The sequence below is a fragment of the Balaenoptera musculus genome, chromosome 1 (assembly GCF_009873245.2).
Source record: "Balaenoptera musculus isolate JJ_BM4_2016_0621 chromosome 1, mBalMus1.pri.v3, whole genome shotgun sequence".
Lineage (NCBI taxonomy): Eukaryota > Metazoa > Chordata > Mammalia > Artiodactyla > Balaenopteridae > Balaenoptera > Balaenoptera musculus.
The window spans coordinates 118,701,131-118,728,295 of record NC_045785.1 but is presented as its reverse complement, the minus strand read 5'-3'; the positions used below and the strand labels follow the sequence as shown (position 1 = coordinate 118,728,295).

At 44.5% G+C, this 27,165-nt stretch overlaps 1 protein-coding gene and 1 non-coding gene across 3 annotated transcripts in view; one reads left to right on the top strand and one right to left on the bottom strand.

Annotated features, from left to right (window-relative positions):
- The window catches only part of C1H1orf226 (chromosome 1 C1orf226 homolog), a 309,915-nt gene that overhangs the window by 172,253 nt on the left and 110,497 nt on the right, over window positions 1-27,165 (bottom strand). The window lies entirely within an intron of this gene.
- TRNAE-UUC lies at window positions 9,801-9,873 on the top strand. The gene has a single exon. It is a non-coding gene; the product is annotated as a tRNA-Glu (tRNA).

Sequence of the window (27,165 nt, the reverse complement as noted above, 5' to 3'; positions counted from 1 at the left end):
TAGGGGCAGGGCTGAGATTAAAATGCAGGTCACCAAGAGTCAAACTCTAGAAGTCAATGGTCCAGTGATTGTCTAGGCACTGAAAATAAATTTCATAGGTGTCATCAACATGCCCCCATCAGCGGTACTTCCCCACGCTGCTTTGGCCAGGGCAGAGGTAAAGGAGACACTGGTCCCGAAACAACCTCCAGCCCCACCCTAGACATTCTCCTCTCATAGCAATTGTGTAAAGAAGCGTTTTCCTTCTTGCTGGTGGGTCCACCACACATCAGCCCAATGAGGTCACCAGCAGAGGTAAGAGTTGAAATGGGACACGGTTGGCTCAGGGTGGTGAGCAACTAATGAGAAAGAACCTGGAGAAAGCAGTGCGGGGATGAGCATCACGAAGAGAAGGGAAAGGAGTGTAAACAAATGTCAATGGGCTCTGAAGAGCCATGACAGGAAGGAGGGAGAAGAAGAAGAAAGTGTAGCTGGAGCTCTCTGGCAGGAAACGGAAGTGCACGTGAGGCTCTCTGCACCACCCTCCACCTACAGTCCCACAGAGGGGGGCAAACACACAGAGAAGCCGGACTCCCACCAGAGGCTGGCAAACGAAGAGCAAGTATAATCAAGCAAAGGATACGTGCTGAGAGAGAGAGCTGATGAAAGCCCTCCAAGATGCTAACAAAACAAGGAAGCTAAGATCGTGAGTTATCGTTTTTCCTTTCCTCTTTTTTTCCAGTGTTTCTGTAAGAAGGTTACAGTACTTTATAAATACTGAAAGGTGCCAGCTTGAGCCTAAGGTGCCTTCGCCTGAGGATTTAGGCCTATCTGGGCGTGGTGAAGGACCTCAGGGGCCACTCTGCTGGAAGACCATCTGGAATATGGACGAAAGGGCCTGCTGGAAGTGAATGTATCTTCAGGGGAGAGAGTGGTGGGGTCCTTAGACTTGAGCCAGTTCACAGGGCTTGGGCAGGGAGCAGAGCAGTTCTGAGCATAACACAGTGCTGGTCACTCTGTTTTCTGGCCTGGCATTCATACACTCATGTTTGCATCTTATGAAAAGAGCAAATTTCAGGACATCAGAGCACAGCAGACAACACAGCCCCAGGGCTCACGAAAGGAGTCTAGCCCAAAGCCGCAAGTGAAGGTCTCACCACTTCAGTGGAGGGCACAGCACAGTGTTGCCACCTGGAGGTGCCAGTGCATCACTAGTGTGGCACAACAAGACAGCACTCAATAGCCCAGCGGCATGACCGCAGTAGGGTGCCAACTGGCCCAACTCTGGTAAGCATCAGGGAGACCCAGTCCGAGGGCGCCAGCAGGGCACTTTCTGGGACTTTCTGGGCCCCAGAGCTAGGCTGAGTGCTAGGAATGGTCATCACCACATAGAGAACTCAAGAGGAAGTGGCCTTCAGGACCCATAAGGCACCTCCCAGGGGTGCTCAGAAATACTTGGAGAAGCTTCAAGGGAAAGCAGCATAAAAGTTCTACTGTGGTGGGTAGGGACAGAGCCAGAGGAATATTGTTTTACATTATTAAAGTTTTCTATTTTCGGTGCTCTATTCACCGACTTGGCCTAGAGTGGGGAAAAGTAACGTCTTTCAAAAACGTAAGAATTCAGAAATAACAATGGTGAATTAGTAACTCAAAGCAGTTATAAGAGGCCAAAGAAATAGAGAAATAGGACTAATAAACACATTTAAGCATATAGAAAAAACTCTCACATGTTGTCAGCCATTCTTTATGGAAGGATAGAGTAGATAATTCCATACTGAAAATTAAGTAAAACAGCTCTATAGCTCTACAAAGTGCTTCAAGAACACAATAAAAAAAGTAACAAATATATAAGATGAAAGGCAAAGGAATACACAGTTGACTAATGAAGAAAGTGGTATTTCAAAAAATTAAAAAGACGTGCAGGTTGGCAGAAAAGAGGTTAATCAGCCATTTGAACGGTGGAAGGATAAGAACACTGAGATTTATTTTTTAACAGAAGACAAATTACGACAGTAAAAATCAAACCTAGAAGCTAATTAACTCTTCTATCTTCTACTTCACATGGCATTTTATCCCTGCCTTGAGTACAGCATTTACTACTGTGCATTATCATTTCCTTCTTTTTCTCTCCAACTAGACTGTGAGCTGGTTGAGAGCCATGTCTTATAGTCACCTCCTTGTTTCTAGTGTCTAGCACAGTGCCTGGCAAAGAGTAAGCATTAAATTAGTGTTCACTGAATGAGTGAGTGAATAAATGAACAAATGAACCAAAAAGGAAATGTTAAAGGGATTGAAGTAAAAGCATATCTATGGAAAACATGGGGAAAAGGAAGCTCTGGTCCCATAAGGCAACCAGAGAAGGCAACTCATACACTTGGCATTTCGTTGAAGTCCATTTTATATATTCCTTAATGGTTTCAGGGGCATATGTCTGTGTCCACCAAGAAGCCTTAGGTCCATAAAGAGCAAGGACCACAAACTTCTACTTCTACGCCCCCCCTTTATAGTGCCTGGCATGCTGCTAGATTTTAGGTCTTAAATAGATATTCATTAAATAGGCTTGAATAAAGAAGATGAGAAGAGACAAGTAAAGTTACTTCTAGGAGGCAAGGTTCTTTCATTTTAATTTATAGGAGAAAGGAGCCGGCTATTTATCAAGCTTCATTGCGACAGGCATTCCTCAGGACAAAGGCAGCCTTTCAGAACTACACGAGGAGTGGCAGCGCCTTCTCCAGAGCTCCAGGCTTGGTATTTCCAAGGCAGAGCTACGGGTCAATAGTAAAATACGCCGACACAGGCACATGCCCGGGAAGTTGGCACAGCACCTGCCCAGGCTAGGACTGACTCCAGGCAGACTGACCAAAGTCAAGAAAGCTAATATTTCATCCAGAGGAGAATTTAAAAACAATCCAATTAGTCAGGTACGACTGCATTGGGCAATTGCATGTCAAATGAATTCAACAGTGAGGACAGGAAGTAGGCGATGGGAGGGGGAGTGGGCACATCCCTCTTTCAAGAGCACATGACCCAGGTGAAGGTGAAAGGTCTCTGCTTCTTGGATTCGGCAACTCCGGCCACAGCAAAAATGCCTGCATAGGGTCAGTGGGAGAGGCTCCTCTCTTAATGCAAAAATTCCTAAACGGGCAGCTCCCAGCTCCTACCACTAGATTAAAAGAGCGGAACAAAGAAGCTAATTATTAGAAAGGCTCTGAGAGAGGAAGTGCAGTTGGTTATTACAGCTAGCGCTAAGGATGAGAGTTGCCAGGGTATTTAAATATGTACGGAGAATAAAGCAAAAGGAGGCTATGATCGTAAGTTCATGTCCTAAGGAAACATGCCAGGGTTTTCAGGTAACTCTGGATTCCCTAACTGTACCTAGACTCCTCCAGGTAGGGGAGGTAGGCAGCCAGCCCTGCCCTGATGCCCCCCAGATGCCCTCTAAACCTGCTTTGCCTCAACACAACTCCTGTTCCACCCATATTATTCAAGAGAGTCAGAAATGGTTACACTGAGCAAGAATCAGAAGCTTGTCACTTGAGTGTAGTCATGGAACAGACTTTGAAGGGATAGTCTCTAGACTCATCCAGTAACTGGTATTGCCACATGCAGCTGAGCTTGTCAACCCTGTCCCCTGCATTGCCAGAGCACTCCCAGGAGAGTTTAGAAGCTAGACTTTCACAGAAATAGAAAAAACAATTCTAACCACAAAATACCCCAAACAGTCAAGCAATCATAAGAAAAAAGAACAAAGCTAGAGGCAACACACTTGCTGATTTCAAGCTATATTACAAAACTATAGTAATCAAAAACAGTATGGTACTGGCATAAAAAGAGATACACAGACCAATGGAATAGGATAGAGAACCCAGAAATAAACCCAAGGCACCAGGAATATACAATGGGGAAAGGATAGTCTCTTCAATAAATGGTGCTAGGAAAACTGGATATCCACATGTCAAAGAATGAAATGGGACCCTTGTCTTATCTTACCCCATACACAAAAACCAACTGAAAATGGATTAAAGACTGAAACATAAGACCTGAAACCATAAAACTCCTATAAGAAAACATTAGGGAAAATAATTCTTGACATTAGCCTTGGTAATGATTTTTGGATATGACACCAAAAGCTTAGCCAACAAAAGCAACACCAAACAAGAGGAACTACATCAAAACTAAAAAGCTCATAAACAGCAAAGGAAACCATCAACAAAATGAAAAGGTAATCTATGGATTAGAGAAAATATTTGCAAACCATACATCAGATAAGGGGTTAATATCCAAAATATATAAGGAACTCTGACAACTAAATAGCAAAAGACACAACCCAATTAAAAAATGGGCAAAGGGCCTGATAGACGTTCTTCAGAGATGACATACAAACGGCCAACAGGTACCTAAAAAGGTGTTCAACATCACTAATCATCAGGAAAATAGACATCAAAACCACAATGAGATATCATCTCACACCTGTTCAGATGGCTATTATCAAAAACAAACTAACAGACAAAAGATAAGTGTTGGCAAGGATGTGGAGAAAAGGGGATCCCTGTACACTGTTGGTGTGAATGTAAACTGGCGCAGCCACTACGTAAAACAATATGGAACTTCCTCAGTAAAACTACTATATGATTCAGTAATCCCTCTCTTGGGTATATATCCAAAGGAAGTGAAATCAATACCTCAAAGAGATATCTGTGCTCCCATGTTCACTGCACATTGTTCACAATAGACAATATATGTAAACAACCTAAGTGTCTCTTAATGAATGAATGGATAAAGAAATAGCATTGTGTGTGTGTGTGTACACACACACATAGTGGAATATCATTCAGCTTCACAAAAAAAGATTGCTATCTGCAACAATATGAATGAACGTGAAGGACATTATGCTGAGTAAAATAAGCCAGATACACAAAGAAAAAAACTGCATGATTTCACTTACGTGTAGAATCTAAAAAAAGTCTAATACATAGAAGCAGAGAGTAGACTGGTTACCAGGGACAGGGAGGTGGGGGGAAATGGGGAGACACTGGGCAAAGTTGCAGTTAGGTAGGATGAATAAGTCTAGAGATCTAATGTATAGCATGATGACTACAGTTAAATAATACTGTATGGAATACTGAAAAATTGCTAAAAGAGTACATTTCAGGTGTTATCACACCAAAAAAAAAAAAAAAAAGTAAATGTGAGATGTTAACTAGCTCGTCTCTAGTAATCATTTCACTGTATATATGTATATCAAATCATGTTGTACACCTTTACAGTTTTTAAAAAAGAAACTAGACTGCAGTAGCCAAAGTTCCAGGGAGCAGCCAGGATAGAATGGACTCCAATCAGGAAGGAGGAGATGTATGGATCAATCTCCACAGCCACCCCCTAAGCTATGCCCCACCCCATCCACTCTCCCTTCCTAGGCCTTTACCCGCAGCTAGAACCCCTAACTGTTCCTGCTTCAGGTAAGGGCACAGTGAGGATGTGGGGATAGAGAGAATAGAAATTAGACTCTGTTCCATGAGGGCAGGGCAAGCCCACTTTCCTCACCATTATATTCCAGCATCCAGCACAGTGCTAAATATTTACTACGTGTCACCTGAATTAAGAGTGAGGTTATACTAGAGAATGGACTTGAGGATATGGGGAGGGGGAAGGGTAAGCTGTGACAAAGTGAGAAAGTGGCATGGACATATATACACTACCAAACGTAAAATAGATAGCTAGTGGGAAGCAGCCGCATAGCACAGGGAGATCAGCTCGGTGGTTTGTGACCACCTAGAGGGGTGGGATAGGGAGGGTGGAAGGGAGGGAGACGCGAGAGGGAAGAGATATGGGAACATATGTATATGTTTAACTGATTCACTTTGTTATAAAGCAGAAACTAACACACCATTGTAAAGCAATTATACTCCAATAAAGACGTTAAAAAAAAAAAAGAGTGAGGTTAACCAGCATGTCAGTTCTAAGAGAGAGGCCTTAAGTTCAAGAAGTGGAATCTACAGAAGACCTGCTCATATCACTGGTCATTAAGTCCCTTGTTCTTTAAATGTCATAGAACACCTTTCCAGTTTGTAGAGAAGCCCATGCAATGAACTATCTCACTCTTTCCCCACCCCTTCAAGCGTGAAATGAAGAACACCCCCCAAGAGAGCAAGGCTGGGGAAGGTTACTCAACAAAATGAGCAAAGCATTCCCTTCTACATTCTCCCAGGAAGTTCACCAGCTCTAATAACAACGAAGGATTGTAAACAGGCTTATGCTCCTGGTTCTGCCACTAGCTAGTCTTAAGACCTCATACCAACCATCAGAACTTTTGCAGTCTTTGTTTTGTCTTCTGTAAAATGATCTTCTGACAGAGGAGGGCAACAAGTACTGAATTTAAACATAAGCCACTCCTTGTAACCTAAATCTGAATCAAGTCCAGGCACTCTTAACCACGCCAGTCCCTTGGTGGCACAGTATCTAGAGACCCTAGACCTTTGTCAGTGTTTTTTTTTTTTTTTGGTTTTTATTTATTTATTTATTTATTTTTGGCTGTGTTGGGTCTTCGTTTCTGTGCGAGGGCTTTCTCTAGTTGCGGCGAGCGGGGGCCACTCTTCATCGCGGTGCGCGGGCCTCTCACTATCGCGGCCTCTCTTGTTGCGGAGCACAGGCTCCAGACGCGCAGGCTCAGTAGTTGTGGCTCACGGGCCCAGTTGCTCCGCGGCATGTGGGATCTTCCCAGACCAGGGCTCGAACCCGTGTCCCCCGCATTGGCAGGCAGATTCTCAACCACTGCGCCACCAGGGAAGCCCCTGTCAGTGTTCTTTAACCAGGAAACAGCGAGCTATCTGTGGACAATGGAATTACATGGAGAGAGAAAGTGGCTCCCTCAAGGCCTCAAATAGTCGAAGAAAAAAAAAAAGCAAGAGTTCTGACGGAAAGAAGACAGCCGTATAACCCATCACCTCACTGTGCTGTTCACACATTACAAGGCGAGTTATTCTTTGTCTTCTGAAGTTGAAGAAAATCACCAATAAGTAAGCGCTAGACTGAACTGAGTCCCCCTGAATTCATATGTTGAAGCCCTAACACCCAAAGTGACTGCATTTGGAAAAGGAGCTTTTAGGAGGTAATTATTGTTAAATGAGGTCTTAAGGGTACGGTCCTAACTGATAGGATGGTAGGATGGATAGCCTTAAAGGAGAAGAAAGATCTTTCTCTCCCCATGTCCATGTACCGAGGAAAAGGCCATGTGAGGACACAGAGAGAGGACAATTGTCTACAACCCAAGGAGAGAGCTCTCACTGGACACCAAATCTGCTTATACATCATCTTGGACTTCCAGCCACCAGAACTGTGAGAAAATAAATGTCTGTTGTTTAAGCCACCCAGCCTATGGTATTTTACGGTACTGTTATGGCAACCTGAGCTAAGACAGTAAGAGATCCAAGTAGCTCTTCCCAACGTCAAATGCCATTTGCCCTCATTTCCAAAACCAGAAGGGTCCATAGTGGATTCATGATCTCCATGTAAAACTATGGGTGGGATGAGAAGAGGGATGAAAGCAGTAAAAGCACAATAGTGAGAGGTAGGGGTAAGGGCAGGGGAGCAGCAGATTGACCAACTTCCTTCAAATGGTACGACACCTGGTGCTTTAGGACCCAGCTAGTTCAGCAGCCCCTGACAGACGGTTCATGCACTGTGCTACACTGGTTGTCTGCAACAGCAGAGATGAAGAAATAAAGGCAGTCAGTGGAAAGAGGAAGCAGTGTCATGGAACAATCTGGGTATATCACCCTCGCCCTACCATCCAAATAAAGCTGACCTCCCATTCCACAGGCAGGGAAGCATGGGCATGAATGCCCAGGGAAGGCCCCCCGAAAAGGAGCCACTGCCATGGCCTCAGCAGACAATTACCTCGAGGTAATTACAAGTGGCATAAATATATCCAGTCAATTACAGAGTGGAACAGGCGCTCTGTGGAGCCCTACAAAAATGCTCCAAAAATGGAAAGCAAGGACTTCACAGAAAGATGCTGGCCTCAGAAAGCACAGCAATGTGAGAGACATGGGCCTGAAAGAAATCATCTCCAGAGAAAGTGGATTAATTTTGGTTCTCAGTCACAGCCAATTCCCATGACAGCTGATTCAGAGCCATGAGGAGATAGACAGACGGTGACAGGGGAAACAGCATGGCTTTTGCTTGCTGCTCAGTAAGGCAGGACAGCTCACAGTGAGAGAGGCAAGCAGAGCTGTGGGTTCAGCATGGGGGCCAGTCCCTGGCCCGTGAAGGTCAAGGCTGGGGCCCCACAGCCAGTGCACCACAAAGATTTTCTTGACACATCTCTGAGCGCCTACATTTCAGGCCACACCCCACTTGAAAGCTGTTTCTGAAGAAATATAACTAAAAGCAATGCTCTCTCTGCCTCAGAGCCCTCACTTTAACATCCATCTCCACCAAGGAATCTCTTCCCCTTCCCTTTTCAAGGATCTCAAGATATAAGTAATAAAAAAAAAAAAAAAAAAAAAACAGAATTTTAAAAAATTCACAGGGTCAGAAAGGACTTCAAGTCACCTAGGCTGATCACTCATTTGATAACTCAGTTTCAGCCAGGCAAGGCTGATCACCTCAGCTAGAATACCCCCAGTGATGAAACTCCTTCCCTCTAAAGCTTATTTCACTTTCCAGCAACTCTGATAGCTAGAAGATTCTTCTACTGAGCCAGAATCTGCCTTCCTATCACTCGGTTCTACTCTCAAGGTATCAAAGAACAACTCCAATCTCTCAGCTTCATGGCAGCCTTTCCAAAAGTTGAAGATGGCTAGCAAGAGAGTAGTCTTCACAAAGTGTTGGGAGACCCTGGCCCAACGTTCTAATCAAGTCTTCTTCCATGAGTATAAAAGAAGTGTGCTTCAGGCTAAAATTTTCAAGTCATAAATGTTCAGAGGTAGAACGGATGGTAAAGATCATCTAATTCATTTCTCTCCCTTCACAGGTGAAACCAGGCCCAGAGAGGAGTTACTACCTTGCCCAGGCCCTCATAGCTACTTACTGGTGTATCCCAGCTTAGATCTGAGCTCTCATTTCCAGAGCTCTTTGTACTGAATTCTCCTGGAACACCACTTCTCCTAATTTTCCCCAACAGAACCTTGCTCTGTCCTCACTGTCACCTTACTACACACACACTCTCACAAACACACACACTCCCAACTTAAAAACTTAAGACCTTTAGCCTTTGTTTACCCTGGTACAACCGTACATGTAAAACTGAGTCCCTGGGACACTTGGGCCACCTATTGGTGTCCATCCCTGGAAGGGCAGAGCAAATACTTCTTGAAACTATTCCTAAGCAAATTTAGCACCACCTTGTGCAAAAACGACAAACAGAGGCCTCGTGGAGTTTTAAGGCCGTAAATGAGATTCCAGAGGAGGAAAAAAAATGTACCCATAAGTCTATTATATTAATCAATTTTTTCCAAAGGAAATCTAAACAAGGGATGTGGGATTTGCTCATTTGCTTGCAGTACTGGCATTCAGAAAGTAGGAGACTCCAGACCTGAGAGTTAGCAAGGAAGGCAAAATGAAAACCAGGAAATTCTAAGCATTTATTTAATGCATGCTAACTGAGGATAATGAAGATAGCCTTGAATTTTTTGTTCTTCCCGGCCTCAGCTGAAGGTGGTACAACGAGGAAAATGAGCCGAGCAGATTGAGTGAACAAACATCTATGAATTAGACATGCACTCTATGGCCAGTACACAGGCATTGTGGAGATAAAGAAAATTCTACCCCCGGAATTTATAACCTAACTGAGAAGACAAGAAATAGGCAGTGCTGGGAATTCCCTGGTGGTCCAGTGGTTAGGACTTGGCGCTTTCACTGCCATGGTCCCAGGTTCAATCCCTGGTTGGGGAACTAAGATCCCGCAAGCTGTGCAGCAAGGCCAAAAATAAATAAATAAAAAACAAAACAAAAACAAAACAAAACAAAAAAAAACAGAGCCAATCAAAATAGTTTTCTGACAAAAGAAATATTTTAGAGGGAGGGAGGGAGGGGGGTAGGGGTAGTGCCTAGAACAGAGTAAATCAGTGGTTCTCAACCAGGAGTGATTTTTGCCCTTCAGGGTACATTTGGCAATGTCTGAGGACATTCTGGGTTGTCACAACTGGAGGGTGCTATTGGCATATAGTGGATAACGGCCAGGGATGCTGTTAAACATCCTACAGTGCACAGAATGGTCCCCACAGCAAAGAATTGTCTGGTTCAAGACGACAGTAGGGATGAGGTTGAGAAACGCAGAAGTACGTGCTCAAAAAATGATCGTTACATTGAATTAGAATTAATCCAATCCAATATTTATTGAGCATATGCATGTGTCAGGCACTGTTATAAGCGCTCAAGAATTATAGACGAGTTAGACATGTATCTTCTCTCAAGGCTACATAAAGCAATGATAAAAATACAGGTGGGATGCGATCCAAAGTTAAATTGGGTGGATAAGTGCTTCAGGATTCTGAGAAGGGTGTGACGCCTGTAAGCCAACATGCATCAGGAAGAAGATGGGCCCCAAGCTTGGTCTTGGAGGAAAGATGAGATTTGGACAGGCAAGCTGGGGGTGCTCTGGCAGGTGAGCAGGCTGGGTTAAGAGACAGCAGCAGCACCACCGGCCTCACTATGAGAAATGCACACCTGATGGACGCACAAAGAGCACCTCTGGTTCTCCCGAACCACGGCTAGTCACAGAAGCCAAGGCTGGGCAGAACCTATGCATCTTTATCTCCTATCTCTGTTCATCAATGTCTGCAACAGGATATGGAGTTAATGAATGAATATGAAATCATTAGAAAATGACAATAAAAACAAGAACTACCATTTAATGAGCATTTGCTCCACGTCAGATAGTTTGCTTCACACTTTATCAGCAGTATCTCATTCAATCCTTGCCACAACCCTGGCAAGTACATAGTATTACCCCTCTTAATATGAGGAAACTGAGTGATGGAATGAAAAGATAAATGAACAAATGAGTCGATCAAGAAACAGCTTGAACAGCTCTGCTTCTCTCTCATCCTAACCTCGGATCTTCTCGATTCCTACCACTGCCCAGCTTTCCAGCTTGCTCCTTCTTTCAGAAGATTTACATGCAAGGTAGCTGACCAGAATCTAATTTGAAAAGCATAGGTGTCCCGTGGGTAGATGGTCATTTTGTGACGGTCCCTAAGGCCATTGCAGCACCAGCACTATGTCTAGAACTTTCCAGAATTTCTGCTGGCCAGAGGCAGCATCACAAAAGGGAAGGGAGCAAGGATGCTGTTCTAGGACATCCTCAGGGAAAACGCTCAGGATCCCTGGTCCACATTAACACAAGGCAACAGCACACAGCGGCTTCTCTTCACTAGCACATTCAGCAGACCCTCTAATTATGTGATAAAAATCCTACTGGCGACTGCTTTTTCTAGAGCAGCACATTACCACCATCCAAATATTTCTCAGTCTCTAAATAATAGGGTAGTTTTACTGGGCAAGTTATCTGCAGCAGCTGCAACAGCACAAATAGGTGCTGAATAATCCCTCCTATTTATACAGTCCTCCTACCGTTTATAGGATACTCTAGGGGCTTTATTTCATTGGATCCAAGCAATCATGTTATAAGACAGGTCACCTTATTTCCATTTTACGGTGGAAGACCGAGGCTCAGAGATGTGAAGTGAATGGCCCATGGTCATACAGCAAGGTCTTCCGACCACAGCTGCCCTTTCCAGTAATCCTGATATGTACCAACCACTTGGCATGGCACCTTAGCCATGGGGCAATTTTCACTCTCTGTTCCTTTCCTACTTAATGTGTAAACAAATAATTCCTACTTGTATGTCAATTTTAAAAAATCACTGTGATACAAAGCCTGGTACAAAAACAATCCCCTTCTCTTATTAGAACAAGCTCAGCCTATTTCAAGGGTTGGCACACTTTCTGTACAAGGTCAGATAACAAATATCTTAGGCTTTGTAGGACAGACTGTCTATCACAACTACTCAAGTCTGTCCTTGTAGTGCAAAAGCAGTCACAGACAATCGAAACATGAATGGGCGTGGCTATGTTCCAATAAACTTTATGAAAACAGTTGGGGTGGGGGGTGGCTAGTTTTCTGACACCTAAATTAAATCATAAGGTCTTCCCATCTGTTGTGGACTGAATTCATGTGTTGAAGCCCTAACCTCCAATGTGGCTGTATTTGGAGACAGGGCCTTTAGGGAGCTGATTAAGGTTAAAGGAGGTCATAAGAGTAGAGTCCAATCCAGTAGGGCTCCTGTCCTTATAAGAAGAGGAAGAGACACCAAGAGTATGTGTGCACAGAGAAAAGGCCGTGTGAGGACAGAGTGAGAAGGAGGCCGTCAAAAGCCCGGAAAAGAGGCCTCACCAGAAACCAACTCTGACGGCACCTTGATCTTGGACTTCCAGCCTCCAGAACTGTGAGTAAATAAATTCCTGTTGTTTAAGCCACCAAGTCTGTGGGATTCTGTTATGGCAAATTAGTCTGCAGCCCAAGAAGACTAATATACTATCCTCTTACAAATCTGATCAACCCACAGAAGTCAGATCGCCTATAAATTAGGAATCAGAAAAATATGAAATTTTTATTAAAAGGAAATAGGTTTAAAATGCCTTAGTCCATTTTCCTTTCCAGAGCTCCCTGAATTAAAGATCCCTTTATCCTATTCTAACCACTTGGCTCAACACTGTTTCTTTTCCTTGTTCCTCTGAGTTTTCCAGTTACTTAGATAACATTCCCTAAAAGTCTTTATGCCACTGTTTTGCCTTCCAAAATGTAAATAGACAATCCCAGGTCCCTCACAAAGTGGTCTTCACTTGAGCAGTATAAACAATTGCTCTGCTAAGGGAGAGTGATCAAACGAATGCACAACTTTGATTCCTGATATCTAGATTCCTGGTTAATACTGTAGGAGAGCGAATACGACTCTAATAAGTCTGAAATGATCGTCTTAAATTGAGGGAGAAATGAACCTTTAGAATAGTTTGCAAGAGACATCTGAAGAAGGGCAATAAAGAGCCACCAATAGGCGCCAAAAGCACTACTTGCTTATAGAGCAAGGTCGTCTATAGAGTTCAGAACTTTGCAGGGTGGTTCTCACAGCAGAGCTAGCAATTACAACCAGGCTGACCTACAGCAAGACAGCTACAATTCCCCAACCTATAATTCTGTGCCAATCACCCTTTCTGCAGACCTCCAAAGTCTTTCTTAATAAAAAGATCCAATGGTGATGACACTACAATACTCCCTGGAGAGGACGTTATGTCATTCTGGATGAAAAACAGAAATGGAAGCACAAGCGTGGCAATATTAGAGCGGTTTTCAGAAAGCGAGGCAAGGAAAACTCTAATTTTGAATCCCATTTTCAAGAAGTATCTTGCTTGTTAACAAGTTGTGCTTTCTCTGGTCCCCATTCACTTAATAGTTACTCTCATTCCAAAGAGGGGAAAAAGGTGGTATGGCAGGTAGAAAAAGAGAGCCAAGCTCCTTCCTAATGCTTTGTCTTGCAACCAAGTAGCACAAGTCAACACCACTCCCCATTAGATAAACAGCCACACCATCGAAAACAAATTCAAGAGTATTTCTTAAAGACTCCTAAAATAAAACTCAAACTGATCCCGGAACTGTGCGAAGAAATGAGGTAATACGTGTATTCAAGCACAAGCAAGACTAACACACAATCATCAATAAATGTTTGCTTAATAAATGTATAAATAATCACCAGGAACCAGCTTCCCGTCCAGGGCTCACAAGGCTTCTTTTCACTTTCTAATCCATTAAGAAGCTGGACATCGGTTCTGTTTCGTCTCCAGAACCAACTGATTAGCACTCTGATTTCTGGCGATATATTTGTGCTAAATGAGGTCATCAAAACAGTTCTGATAACTTGTGTCCTTCAGCCTCATGAATGCTTGGTAGTATAGAGAACCCAGGTATTTTCTTATTCACTTCAGCAAAAACCTAAGATAAATTTTAGCAGCTTCTTCTCAAAGTTTCCCAGTCCTACCCATGAACAAATCACCATCCATTCACATCCCACACAAGCACCCACAGCCTCACGTGTGCACAGAGAATCTCCAGACAACTGCCGCATCACCAACCCGGGGATTCAGATTCATAATGATTTCTAAGAATTAAGAAAAGTGAGAGCTTGACATCTACATTCCTCCATCCCACTCCCTTCTGAAAACCACTCAGACAGCTGGGGGCCGCTGCACTGATCAAAAGCTGGGACTCCACACCTTGGGGCAAAAGCACTAACACAGAACATGCCCAAAGCAGACACGCACAGGATAATGACAAAGGGACAGGCTGACATGGAGCGCCTTCCTCCCAGCTCCTACCGTGAACTCCGCTCAGAGTGACCACACCACTCCGACACCCACTGGCCATTTGCTGGACCTGGGTTCCATACTCAGTCACCACCTGCCCAGACAGAGGGCACACGCATAAGCCATTTTTACCTTTTCCACCATTAGTGACTAGACATTCAGTCTCTCAGTCAAAAGAGGGACAAAAATTGGAGGAAGTGACATGTAAGCTGAAACCTGAAAGATGACTCAAAGTTTTGGGGTTGGGGGTGAAGCAGAAATAAACTACACCCGGGAAGGTCTGAAGGCAGGAGAAGGCATGGTGTAACCGAAAGAAGTCCAACTGTAATGTAGAGCCACAAAGAAGGAAGGGAAAAAATAAAGCGGCGAAATCAGCTGGAGCCAGATCACTCCTATGTGCCTTTTTCAGTTACATGAAGGAGTTTAGCGCATCCCAAGAGCAGGGCTGAAGCAGGGCAAGTGGCATGACGGGACTTGCACTTTTAGGAAGAGCAGTCTACGGAAGATGCAGAGGAGAGCTGCAAGGCGAGGCTGCTGCAGTAACATAAGCCAAGCTGAAGGGGGCCTGTGGTGGCAATGGATGTGAAGAAGAATCCGCATTTATTTCACGCTTTTTGAGGTCCAGATATTTATGTGCAAAGACTCAGTGGTTCTTGAATATCCTACCAACCTCCTTTTTTGGGCTCCTCTACCAAAGAGGAAGAAGACCAATTCCTCTGGGGCCTTACTGAATGGGACATAATAACCCCTTTCAGAAGGGATGTGGCACTTGCTTTTACGCCCTAGGTGCTCAACCCTTAACACATCATCTTACATTTATGTGGTGCTATCGCGTGCGTTTTCATTTCATTTTATCCCCCAACCCCAAACCCTCTGAGAGAGGCAGAACTGGTACATTAGCCCTCTTTAAATAATGAGGAGGTGTTCAGAAAGCAGATGCAAAATCAGCTTCTAAAGCCTTGGTGAGTGACTCTGGGGGTGGACTTTGCAAATCAGTTGGAAAAAGAGAGAGAGACAGTACCCTTTGATTACATTCCCTGAGTGCCTCCATGTGTGGCTTCCACACTACTTCCTCTAACAACTTTTCACTATACATTTTACCTTTTAAAAACTGCTGGAAAGCAGATGCTTTGGAGGATGTGCCCCAGGAGGAGAAACTGCTCCCTGATCCCAGCTGTGCTTTGGTCACTGCCATTAGGGCACACTGCGCTAGGGTACCAGTGCTGGAACCTGGATGAGAATTCACATCCTTTCACTCCTATTCATCCATTCATTACCTGGATGAATGAAGAGACATATGGACAAGCACAGAGATGGAAAGATGGACCAAGGGACAACCCCTTAAGGCTCTGTAATCCACCTCCTTTGTCTAATAAAAACAACTTCAGTGGAAAAATTTTCATGTCAGCAAAACCAGACCAAATGGGACCAAAGAAATAAGCAGATGCCCCTGATAGCCTCCTTGGGTTGAGGCTGCCTGTGCCAGTCATGGAAACACTATACCTCATTCAAAGCTCAATTATAACCACACACACATACACACAGGCCACCACAAACAGTTGCCCTGAGTAGCCAACAGACTTTTACTGATGGGGGAGGAGGGAGAACCGAATCCTAGAGACATTAGTTGAGCCCCTGTATCCATGCACACCTGAAGCTAAACTCTAGCCCTACATCTTTTTTTTCCAGTAATAAAAGCCAATACATCCCTTTTTTATTCATGGCAGTTAAAGTTAAGTTTTCTGATCATTTGGAGCAAAAGTGTACTAACTGATACAGAGTATAAATTGGTATAATGGTATAATATTTCTGTAAAACCATATAGCAATATGTATCAACAGTTTATATTGTTCATACACTTTGACCTAACAAATTCATTTCTAGGAGTCTAACCTGAGCAAATAATCTAAAACACATGCAAAGATTTATTATGCATAATGATGTTTAGTGCAAAGCACAAACTACAAAATAAACTTAGTGGCCCATGGCCCATGTTGGAGGAAATGTTAGATCAAATTACGTCATACCTTTAGGATAGCGTATTATGAAACCACTAAAATGTTATGTTTACCACAAATTATTAAATGTGAGGTTAAATGTTTTGCCTGAAATCATTCTTAAAAATTAAGATTCAAGGAATTCCCTGGCAGTCCAGTGGTTAGGACTCCGAGCTTTCACTGCTGAGGGCCCATGTTCGATCCCTGGTCGGGGAACTAAGATCCCACAAGCTGCATGGCGTGGCCAAAAGAAAAAAAATTAAGATTCAAAACTGTTTATGCACTATGATTTCAACTTTGTAAAGAAAAAGAAAATACACAAAAATACTAGAAGATAACGTGCCAAATGCTAATAGTGGCTGCTTCTCAATAGGGGCATTATAGATACTTCATGAATTTTTTTTTATTCTTTCCTCTTAAATGCTCCAAAATTAACACATCACTTTGATGGTCAAGGAGAAAGCAGTAAAAATACCACTCTAAATGAAACTCATTCTTCCTCATATTAAACAGAATCACTCTCCTTAAAGCCTCCACCCAAGAGTTCTGTGATTCCAATGTAAGGACCTCTGGGACCACACACGGATTCCCCAGCACAACCTTCCAAACATTTAAAGCCCAGTCAAAGCCTGAGTTTTGCCTTCTCCAGGTTAAAAATCACTGTATTCCCAGCCATCCCCACAGACCAGAGTGGGCTCTTCCACTCTCCTATAAATATGTTCCAGTGTGTCCATAGCCCTTGGAAAATGTGCTTTTCTGAATTCATCACAATGCTCCAGGTGCGGTCTAACAACTGGTGCTGAGGGAGTGGGATTCTCACCTCCTTTATTCTGGATACAGCATCTCTATTAATTCAGCCGAAGTTTCCATTTCCTTCTAGCTCAGGATAGGAGTGAACAGAGCAGCTCAGGTTCCTAAGACGAAGATGGAATTCACCACAGCAATGTACACTTCCTCTCTCTTTGGAGAACTCCTGATTCTCCAGAAGTCATCCTCCCACATCCCCCAAAGAATTCCTCAGGGGTGATGTCACTCTGAACTTCACTCAGAATGAAGTCCAGAGCTTTCTAAACCCCAGGGGAGGAGTGCCAGGGAAGATGCGGCAGAAGCCCTGAGCTTCAAATCTCTCTGGAGATAATCCTCTGCCCCCAATGCCAGGCGCCAGGGCCTCACAAAATACGTGGGACTTGAGCCAGATTTCCGTTCAACCTGTTTCCTTGGGCCCAGGGCGGGTAGCCTAAAAAGCCCAAGGAGTCACAAAGAGCCCCTTTCCAAATCTCAGAACATGCATAGCCTTTTGGGAGGTGAAATGGGATGCATCGGTATTATTTCTGTGTCATCCTACGGGTCCTGAGTGAAGTACAGGGAAAAATTTAAAAAGCCGAATTCTGGGCCTGAGGGGATAAATCACAGAAAGACCACTAGGGTGAAAACCACCAACTATCCACATGCAAATATCTGTGTACCTACCTATGCCCTCACGTACAAGCTTTTACTCTGTTTGGGCAACAGTGCTCCTTTCCCCTGCAGCACCACAACTTCTTCTCGATACGGCAGCAATGAGAAAGGGATGTCAAACAGCAAGTAATTTTTTCTCCTAAACCACAGATAGAGAAACTGAAGCTAAGGAAGTGAGATGGGTTTCCTAAGATCTCACATGGTAAACTGTCCCCAGTGCCAACAGCTTCCATCTCCAGGTACTTGGCTTCTACCACCAGCCACGGCTTCCTTCTACAAAGCTGAATGCACCAACCGCCCTCTGGATTCTAGGACCAAAGTGATCATTTGTATCCGGCTTAATCTGCATTTGCATACAGAACTCACAGTGCTTAGTTTCAAGCAGGTAAATCAATTATGCCAGTCTACTGCAACTGTCCTCAAACCCAGAATTATGTGTACTAGCCACAAAATACTTAAACGTTAAAATCAGTCCATTCAATTGTATCCCAGCACAGGAGTACCTGGGGAGTGGAGGGAGGTAGAAGTTGACAGTTTATCAGCACTCACTCTAGGGGCAGGAGAATTTGCAAGGATTTATACACATACACAAGACAAGCAATCCATGCTCTGCTCTCCAGGGATTATCACGGGAATTTCCATGAGTTCTAGTCTCTCAAATACTTCTCAGGAAAAGCAAGCACAGAAACCACTCAAAGCTCCTGTGTACATGTATACACTTCCCAGAGGGGCTGGGGAAAATGTTAGAAGGCACAGTGACACAGGCTTCAGCCAGCCGTCAGTTAGCTCCCGTTTATCCTTAGCAACATCAGGATCACACCACCTATTGATCCTTACAAAGGTTTAAAGGACTAAATAAAACAAGTGCAGTGTGAGGAAGCAACCAGCACAGAGCAGCGCAGCAGAAAGGCTATAAATGGTGCTGTTTCCTTCTCCCAGCCTTTAAGGGATATCTTTGCAAGACTCCATTAGGAGAGTAAAATCTCCAACTGGTCTCCTCCTGCCTCAGGCTCAAACACATAATTTTAGAAGCCGATTCTAGGAGATGTGATGGTCAAATGTAACCTAAAGCTGCATTTGTGGTGAGACACAGTGAGGGTGTACTAAACCACCACCCCTGTAAGGCACGGGACTGAAACTTATCCAGTGATGAGGAAGCAGTACAACTAAGAGGAGTGCTCAGGAATATCTTTGCCATATTTAATCAATCAATCTATATTTGCTGAGTGGCTATTACTTGCAGGGTATCATGCAGAAGAACAAAACCTGATCCTGCCCTCCAGCTGTTTACTATTTAGCTGAGAAAACAAGGTCCCAAACCCTGAGACTGTGGGTAAGACAGTTCCTCCTCTCTGGCCTCAAAGGCCACATCTAAATGGGGTGTGGGGAGGGACAGGGGGTGAGGGTGTCGGTCCAGACAGTCTCCTCCAGCCTCTACACACTAAGCTCCCAAGGCAGGCACTGAGTGTGTCCAGCTTGCCATTTTATCTCCAATGCCAGCAAAAAGCAAGGCACAGGGAAGGCTCTCAATAAATATTAGGTCAATAAAATCAACTTAAGAATGAGTGAATTAAATTTGAATCCGAGGCAACAGAATCACTTGGAGATTTGCTGCATACTGATACCAACAAATATCAGACTGATGTCCCTGCTTCCAAAGCCTCAGGGAGAAACATGAGTGGTTCCCAGGTCCTCCTGAGGTCCATCTTCTCAGTCAGGTCAGCAAGAACCACCCAGAACATTGCAGCACCTTCAGGGTTCTTTTGGGGTTGACTTTTGCTTCAAGTTCCTTAAAAACAGATCTGAAATCTGATTCACATGCCACTGCAGGGACATTTCAGTGCCTATAACGAGCTGGCTCCTGCCTTCTGTTCACTCCCAGGGCAAAATCACAAAAGGTTAGACTGACAGGACATTACCAAGATCAGAAATTTTAAGCCTCAGCACCTCCAAGTCATATGCAGATGACTCGGAAGACTAGAAAATAAGGAGGACCATTGGGAAGATTATAGGCCTGACAACTCAGTCTGTAATTAAAATGTCACTGTCTGTCTGGCTCCCTCCCTAAGCCCCTAAAAGAGCATCAGGACAGCCCACTCTCTCCTACATCCCTTTGCTCATTCCTCCCTCACCATCTCCTTATAATGCCTTCCAGGTCAACCCCAGAGCAGGCAGCACCAAAGCTCTCAGGCTGTGGGGTCCCATAACACCTCCCCACCCTGCCCTGCAGCCAGCAGGAGAGGGTACAAGTAGAGCCACCTTGCCACAGGGCACATTCTAGGTGAGGCTGATGAGCAACTGTCCTCCTCGCACTGCAGCGCCCGTGCTGTGAAGCTCTCTCCCTCAGAGCCCCGAAAAGCAGCCCTAGAACACAAGTTAACCTGAGGACAGCGTGACCCCAGGCAGGAGACAACCAGGAAAGTTAAGTGCTCTCAATCCTGCAGTCCTGCAATGCACGCCCAGGCCAGGCATCTCTGCTTCCTCACTCAGAAAAGTGACATTCCAGACAGCTGGTACCTAGTGGTAGAAGGAGCCCAGGGAGGGAAATACAGCAGACCCAGTCTTCAGGCCTAGCCCTCAGTGACCCTAAACAAGACATTTCCTCTCTCCTGAGCCTGAAGGAGGGCTGCGGAAGAGGAACTCTAAACTGCATGACTTCTAAAGTCTGTGTTCCCAGGCTCTTTCTCCGCAGGCTTCCAACTGAAAAGCACGTAGTGCTTTTACTTAATTCTTAGAGACTTATTTTAAGGACAAACCAGGCTCAATCCACTTGCTCCATTTCACAGAGACTCAGATCTGAAAACTCCCAAGGGAGATCCAGCTACAGTTGAAAACCCAGCAGCCAAGAGCCTCTGTTCTGCCCTTCTCACCATTATCTGCGTGCCCTCCACCAGGCATGAGGAATTTCAAGGGAAGCCGACACCATCATGCAATTAAACATGGCAACACAAAACCAGCAGTATTTTCTCCCTTTTGTTTCTGCTTGTATTTAGTGAAAATACCACTCTCCAGGTTTGTCTGTGTGTGGTCTTTGCATTGGCCTGAAAACTCTCATTGAAGACAAGCTATTTCTTGACTGTTTACCATACAGCACCAAAGACAATGCCATTAGCAGTTAATTATTACTCAAAGACACGGACTCTGCCCTCAAAAACGTGTGTTTTATGGACCTGCCAGTAAACGTCTACACAGTACACGGCCTTACTTACTCACAATGGAATGAGAAAAAAAGAGAACTACCAATAAAAACTCTTTTAACCACTCTTCACAATTTTCATCTGGTTACAGATGGAAAATGAAAAGCTCCTGCCTGAACCAGCAGCAGTGGGTTGGGTGTGAAAAAGAAAAAGAGGAACAAACACCCTGGGGCCTCCAGCCCCACTCTGCCCTGAATTCATTCACTCAATAAATGTTTACTGACCGTCTGCTAAATGCCAGGCAGTGTGCTCCCTCCAAACGGCCCCGTTGTCAGTCTGTAAAATTTATAATTATTTAAATATTTACCCACTAGAATAGAATGCTATATGGCATTTCTTCAAATCACATTTATTTCTACTGTAGGTTGTCTTCCACAGTCCATGTGGTGATGGGAGGCTCCTCCAGCATCTCCTTCCTGTTCCTTTTTCCCAAAGGCTGGTTCCCTCTTGGGGACTAGTGCCCTGTACCCCTCCCTCTCCCCAGCCCTCACACCGCTGCTTCACTGCAGTCCCAGCCCAGGCTGCACATTCCTGCAGGGCATGTCTTCCATTTGCATGCACCCATTCCCAAACGCTGACAAAGCACCTGCTATGTGCTGCACACCGCATCTCCTGAAACCCCCCCCACACAGAGTCCTCCACTGGACCTCTGGCCGCAAAAAAATACTGAATGAAACAACCAATTATAGTTTCATAGCGAAACAGCTTGGTAATAAAGCTAATGAAGAAATGAACACAGCATGGATTAAATAAAACCCACTAAATAAATGGCAAACCTCGACGTTACCATTAGCCATTCCCATTTCCTTTATCACTACCAAACATGTTACCTTCCTCCCCAGAGACAGTAGACAAGCTTAAATTTTACATTTTCCTTCATACCTTTAAAGAAGTGTGAACTCTTCGAACACTGTAAAAATAAAATAATCAGGAGGAAAGACAGTGAAGACCCAGCACCTGAGGAAGATAGCAGGATCGTAAACCTAAGAGAAGATTCAGGTCCTTCCAGCACTTCAGTTCTACAATTCCCTGAACGAGAACACTGCCAAATGAGAGCCAGGCTTCATTTCATTACAACTGGCCTAAATATCACAGTTTACAATTCTTAGAGGACACACCCAAGCCCCGTTCAGGAGAAGAACTGACTGGAAAATGCGAAAATAGGAATTGGGAAGACAGAGTACAGAAAACCCGTAACCTAACACAAAATTTAGGTGCTGGTGACTGTCCTCAACCCCCATATTCACACAACTAACTATAAAGACTGTGTTCCATCAGCAGACATTCTTATCTCATTTACCCCTTTAGTCCAACAGTCTAATTCATTTAGGTATTCTGACAATGGCTTACTTTTTATTTAGAAGCAATTACGTGCCAGGCCCTGGTCTATAACCTGTACTAGACAGACACAATAAACATATGGTTGCTCTCAAGAAGCTGACAATGTAGTTGGAAAGATAAAGCTATCACACAAAAATTCAAGAACAACAAGGCTTTACAGGCTGTAAAGGAAATAGGACTGCATGAATGGGATGAACATGGGCTGGAGTGGGTGGGAATGTATCATGGAAGAGAAGGAACACAGGAAGGGAAAAAAACGATGCAGAATGGCAACAGAGAAGATGAACAGTATTTCAAAACAAGAGGGCAGGTATGGATAAAGGAAATGGCAACTAATATGGCCACTGGGGAAGCAGGAAAAGAGATCAGATAGGCACCGAGCCTGCATGAAGTACAGGATACACACTGCAGAGTAGGGGAGTGTGAAGTCTGGGAATGCATTTTTAAAAGTCAATTAGAAGAGTTCGTTCATATTTTATTTGGTACCTAGTGAGCCCGTTCTATGTGCCAGGCACTGGGTACAGTACAGGTGCCAGTACATCTCCACGGGAGCTGGAGATGCTGGGATACAATGTAAACGTGACAGCAGTTTCAAGGACCTAGGCATATGGCCTCATAGAGAAACAGCAAGTACACTGGCAATTAAAGGACAGAGTGATAAGTGCTATGAGAACAAGGTACTTATGGGACAGTAAAGATGGGGCACCAACTTCATGCTGTTAAGAAAAATAGCCATATTGGTATTAATATTAATAATTATCAATACTGTTATTCTTAATGGCAGCTTCCATTTACTGAACACCTACCACATGCCAAGCACTATACTTAGTACTCATTTAATCCTCAGAGAAACCTCTAGTCACTGCTCCCACCTCTTTTCAACCAGAGAGGAAGCAAATCTTAACAAAGATCACAGAACTGCTAAGTGACAGCCTGTGCTCAGAGAACACCATCCCTGGCACTCCCAAGCCACCCAGCATCAATCGGGTAACACACGCCCAAGTGACCCACTGGCCAAACCCTCCAAGATAATGCTGGACATCAAATCCAGTTTCTGCAAGCTCACTTTTTCAGGACTGAATGTCTCAACTCGAATTCAAATACCTCTCCTAAGATAAAAAAAAGAGAAGTTAGACTTCCTCAAAGCATTAATATCCCCCTACTGCCTCCCCTCTGTGTCTCTCCAGCCCCAATCCCCAACGAGAGCCAAGGGCTGTTGGTGAGACACTGTCTCAGACCTATGAGCCCAGACCAAAGGTAAAGAGAACACTGGCAACCTTGCCAACCCCGCAGTACAGTTTTTATGTGCTCCTTTTGATCATCTGTGAGATCATTTAATTAAAAAAAAGACCACTTTCATTTCCAGGAGCCCCTTTGGAACAGAGTACAAACCTTGAAAGGTTACAGGGAACTTTTCCACAGATACGGAACTTCCAACAAGGAAGGAGGAACCACAGTGCCCTTTGAGAAAGGTCTCAAAACAAAAAGGGCACAGCCAGCACTGAAAGTTAGTTCAATATGTTGGGGAGCCTCTTCTCAGTCAGAGAGGGGTTCCCAAACCAATCCAGACCCCGTGACCTACAGAGATGAACCAACCAGGCTCTCTGCCAGGCTGGGCAGAACAGTCTTGCAAACTGGTCGTGGGCAAGGGAATATACTATCTGCTCTATTAAAGCAGTAAAAGATGCTTTGGTTCTTTTATTGAAGAGGGAGAAGAGAGGGAATATATAGGGGTCTAGGTAGGTGGTGATGGGAAGTTGGGAAATCATGTTTCAAAAACATATGGAGATGGAAAAGGGAGTCAGAGATGAGAAACAGAACAGATCCTTCTGGGATATTTATTTAAGGCTATGCATGGGAAGCTCTGCGTGCAGAGTGTGTATATCTGACAGTTGTTGAAGCGACAGCCCCGCATCTCTGCAGACTCTGTGAGATGGGCGGTCCTAGCAGCTGTGCCATGCTCCAGTAAGTTGGCAGATTTGCCCTGGATCTTCTGGCAAATACTTGCCAATAGCTCAGATGGCGAGGTAATTTCTTAATTAGAAAGAAAGAAAAGAAACATCCATCTAGAAATGGAAAATAAAGTAGCAGAATCTAATACAGTCGGGAGCGGGGGTGGTGAAAAAAGAAGGGTCCCAGGCTTTGGAAGACGGGTCAGGAAGAAACAGAAAAGATCTGGCTTGATTTCTGAGAAGCGTCCCTTTTCCCTGGCCCCTCTGAAATCAGGAGAGATTCTTTAGGGAATTGTCGGGGGAGGGAACAACAACCCAACTAAATTATTCAGACGGCAGACAAAAGAATTGAGAGTCTTCTGGCTGCTATTCAGCAAAACAGGCAAACATTTAGTAAATGGTAAAGAGAAAAGGAAGCATAAAATTATCCATCAGCACAGATTCTTGAACACCCTTCTCCCTCTGCTCAGGCCTGATCAGTTTGTCTAGTTCCCTTTCTAACCCCTCAGGCCATTCCTACTTTATCTCTTCTACAGGCTTTTCAGCAAGTCCGCATGCCTATCAGCTACAAGTGGCTTGGGCTCTTCCCTTTAAGCCAGGGCACTGAGACATACTACAGTACAAAATGGCCCAGAATCTTATCTCCCATCATCCCAGCTTACCTCCACTTCAGGATAGGAGAGGCTTGAAGTGTCACCCTTACGATATTTCAAAACAGACAACCTACTGCTAAGTGGAATTTAATACAGGGGATCTAGAGCCGCCTATTCTTATAGGACAATCCAGGCTCCCAAGTTCAGCTGCTTTCCGGCTACGTCAGGACTACTTCTTCGGCATTTAGGTATTTCCTTACAGGCTGACAGCCATTTTTTCAGTAGCAGAAAAGGAAAATCTTTAACTGTTAGAACTTTCCTGCAACATCTCCTGATGTGGTGAGCTCTCTCATCACAGGAATTTCTCAGCAGAGGCTGTCGGTTCCTTGCATATGGGCACATCCTAGTTACTCACCAGGGATCAGGGTGGGACATTAAGAGGGTCTGGCTGCAGTCAGGAGACTGGACCAGATCCCTTCTCAAGTCTCTTCCTTAGTCTGTATAAGGGAGGCTGGCAAAAAGGTGTTAAGAAGCACATCCGGTCTCCTGTTGAGCATTTAACTTAAAAATCAAACACATATCAGATCCACGTAGAAAGACACAAAATCACCTAAGGAAAACAGAAAGCTGCCAAGGCTAGTAAGCCTGACTATAACCAGATTAAATTATTTAAAAATCTCTCTCCATTTTTACACAGACCCAAATCAAAAGGGGAACTGTGGGCTTCCCTGGTAGCGCAGTGGTTAAGAATCCGCCTGTCAATGCAGGGGACACAGGTTCGAGCCCTGCTCCAGGAAGATCCACACATGCTGTGGAGCAACTAAACCCGTGCGCCACAATTACTGAGCCTGCGCTCTACAGCCCACGAGCCACAACTACTGAGCCTACATGCTGCAACTACTGAAGCCCGCACCTAAAGCCCGTGCTCCACAACAAGAGAAGCCACGAAGCCACCGCAATGTGAAGGCAGCGCACCGCAACGAAGAGTAGCCCCCGCTCGCCACTAGAGAAAGCCCGCATGCAGCAACGAAGACCCAAGACAGCCAAAAATAGATAAATAAAATAAATAAATTGGAAGGGGGGGGGGGATTGGCCATTAGTGAAAGTACAGAGAAACTGAGATGAGCAGACATGCATTGCCCATAGAGGCACAGACCAGAGACGGGCAACCTTGGCCTAAAGACACACTGCCACAGCTGCACAGCAGGAGACATCCTTTCTGTGAGGGTGAAGGCAGTCATCAAGCCTCTCAGCCTGGTTCCCTAACACAAGTGTCACTTGTACTCCTTGTTCTGAATTTATAATCCCCAATGGCCTTCTGCTAATCTTTCCACTTCAACTCCAAGCCTGCCCCACCAGGTCTTATGCTATGCTCAAAAGGTCTTCCTTTAAACCAGCTAATCACCAAAACAAAACCACACATTCTCCTTTCAGAACCTCTCCTGAGACTTTGCCCAGGTTCAACCAAATCATCTTAAGAGTAGCAACTTTTCACACTAGAGGCTGAGACATATCCCTGGAAAAAAGAAGTGAAATTGATGGCCCAGACAAGCAGCTCTTAAACTTGATCATACATCAGAATCACCTAAAGGGCTTGTTAAAAGAGCTTGCTGGGCCTCCACCCCAGAGTTTCTGGTTCAGTAGATCTTAGGTAGGGCCTGAGACTCTGCATGTCTAACAAGTTCCCAGGTGAGTCTGCTGCTTGACAGTCTGGGGACCACACTTTGAGAACCACTGGCCTAGACCATTCAAGTAATCCAGGATACAGAGTTGGGAGACCAAAAAAGCTGTCACTGACTAAAAACCCCAAATAATCCCTGTAACTTTAAGGAGACAATCACCCCCATCTGAGTAGCAGTACACCTGTTAGTTGAACACTAAGCCAGGATCTATGCAAGCAATTTGGTCTACATTACCTAATTCTAAATGAACAGGGTAATGGCTAGGCTAAATAAGTGGTGTAACTGCAACAACAACAATTATTATTATCATTATTAAAATTAGTGGGCCAATAAATCATCTTGATTAGAAGGATCAAGAGTCAGTGACAAACATAAGGAGGTCAATTACAGGATCAATCTGAGCTCAACTCTCTCCTGCCCCCAGGCCTCTTTAATGAAGGAGGATGGGGAAGGGAATTTAGCCAGCTATCTGGGAGAAAGCAGCAAAGAATTCCTGGAATTCCTTATCTTCCTCTGCCAGCCTAAACACAGCTCCTCAAGCAACTCAGTAAACCAAGGAATACATAAAAAGAGTCCCGGGGGAACACAGGAATCTTCTCCCACTG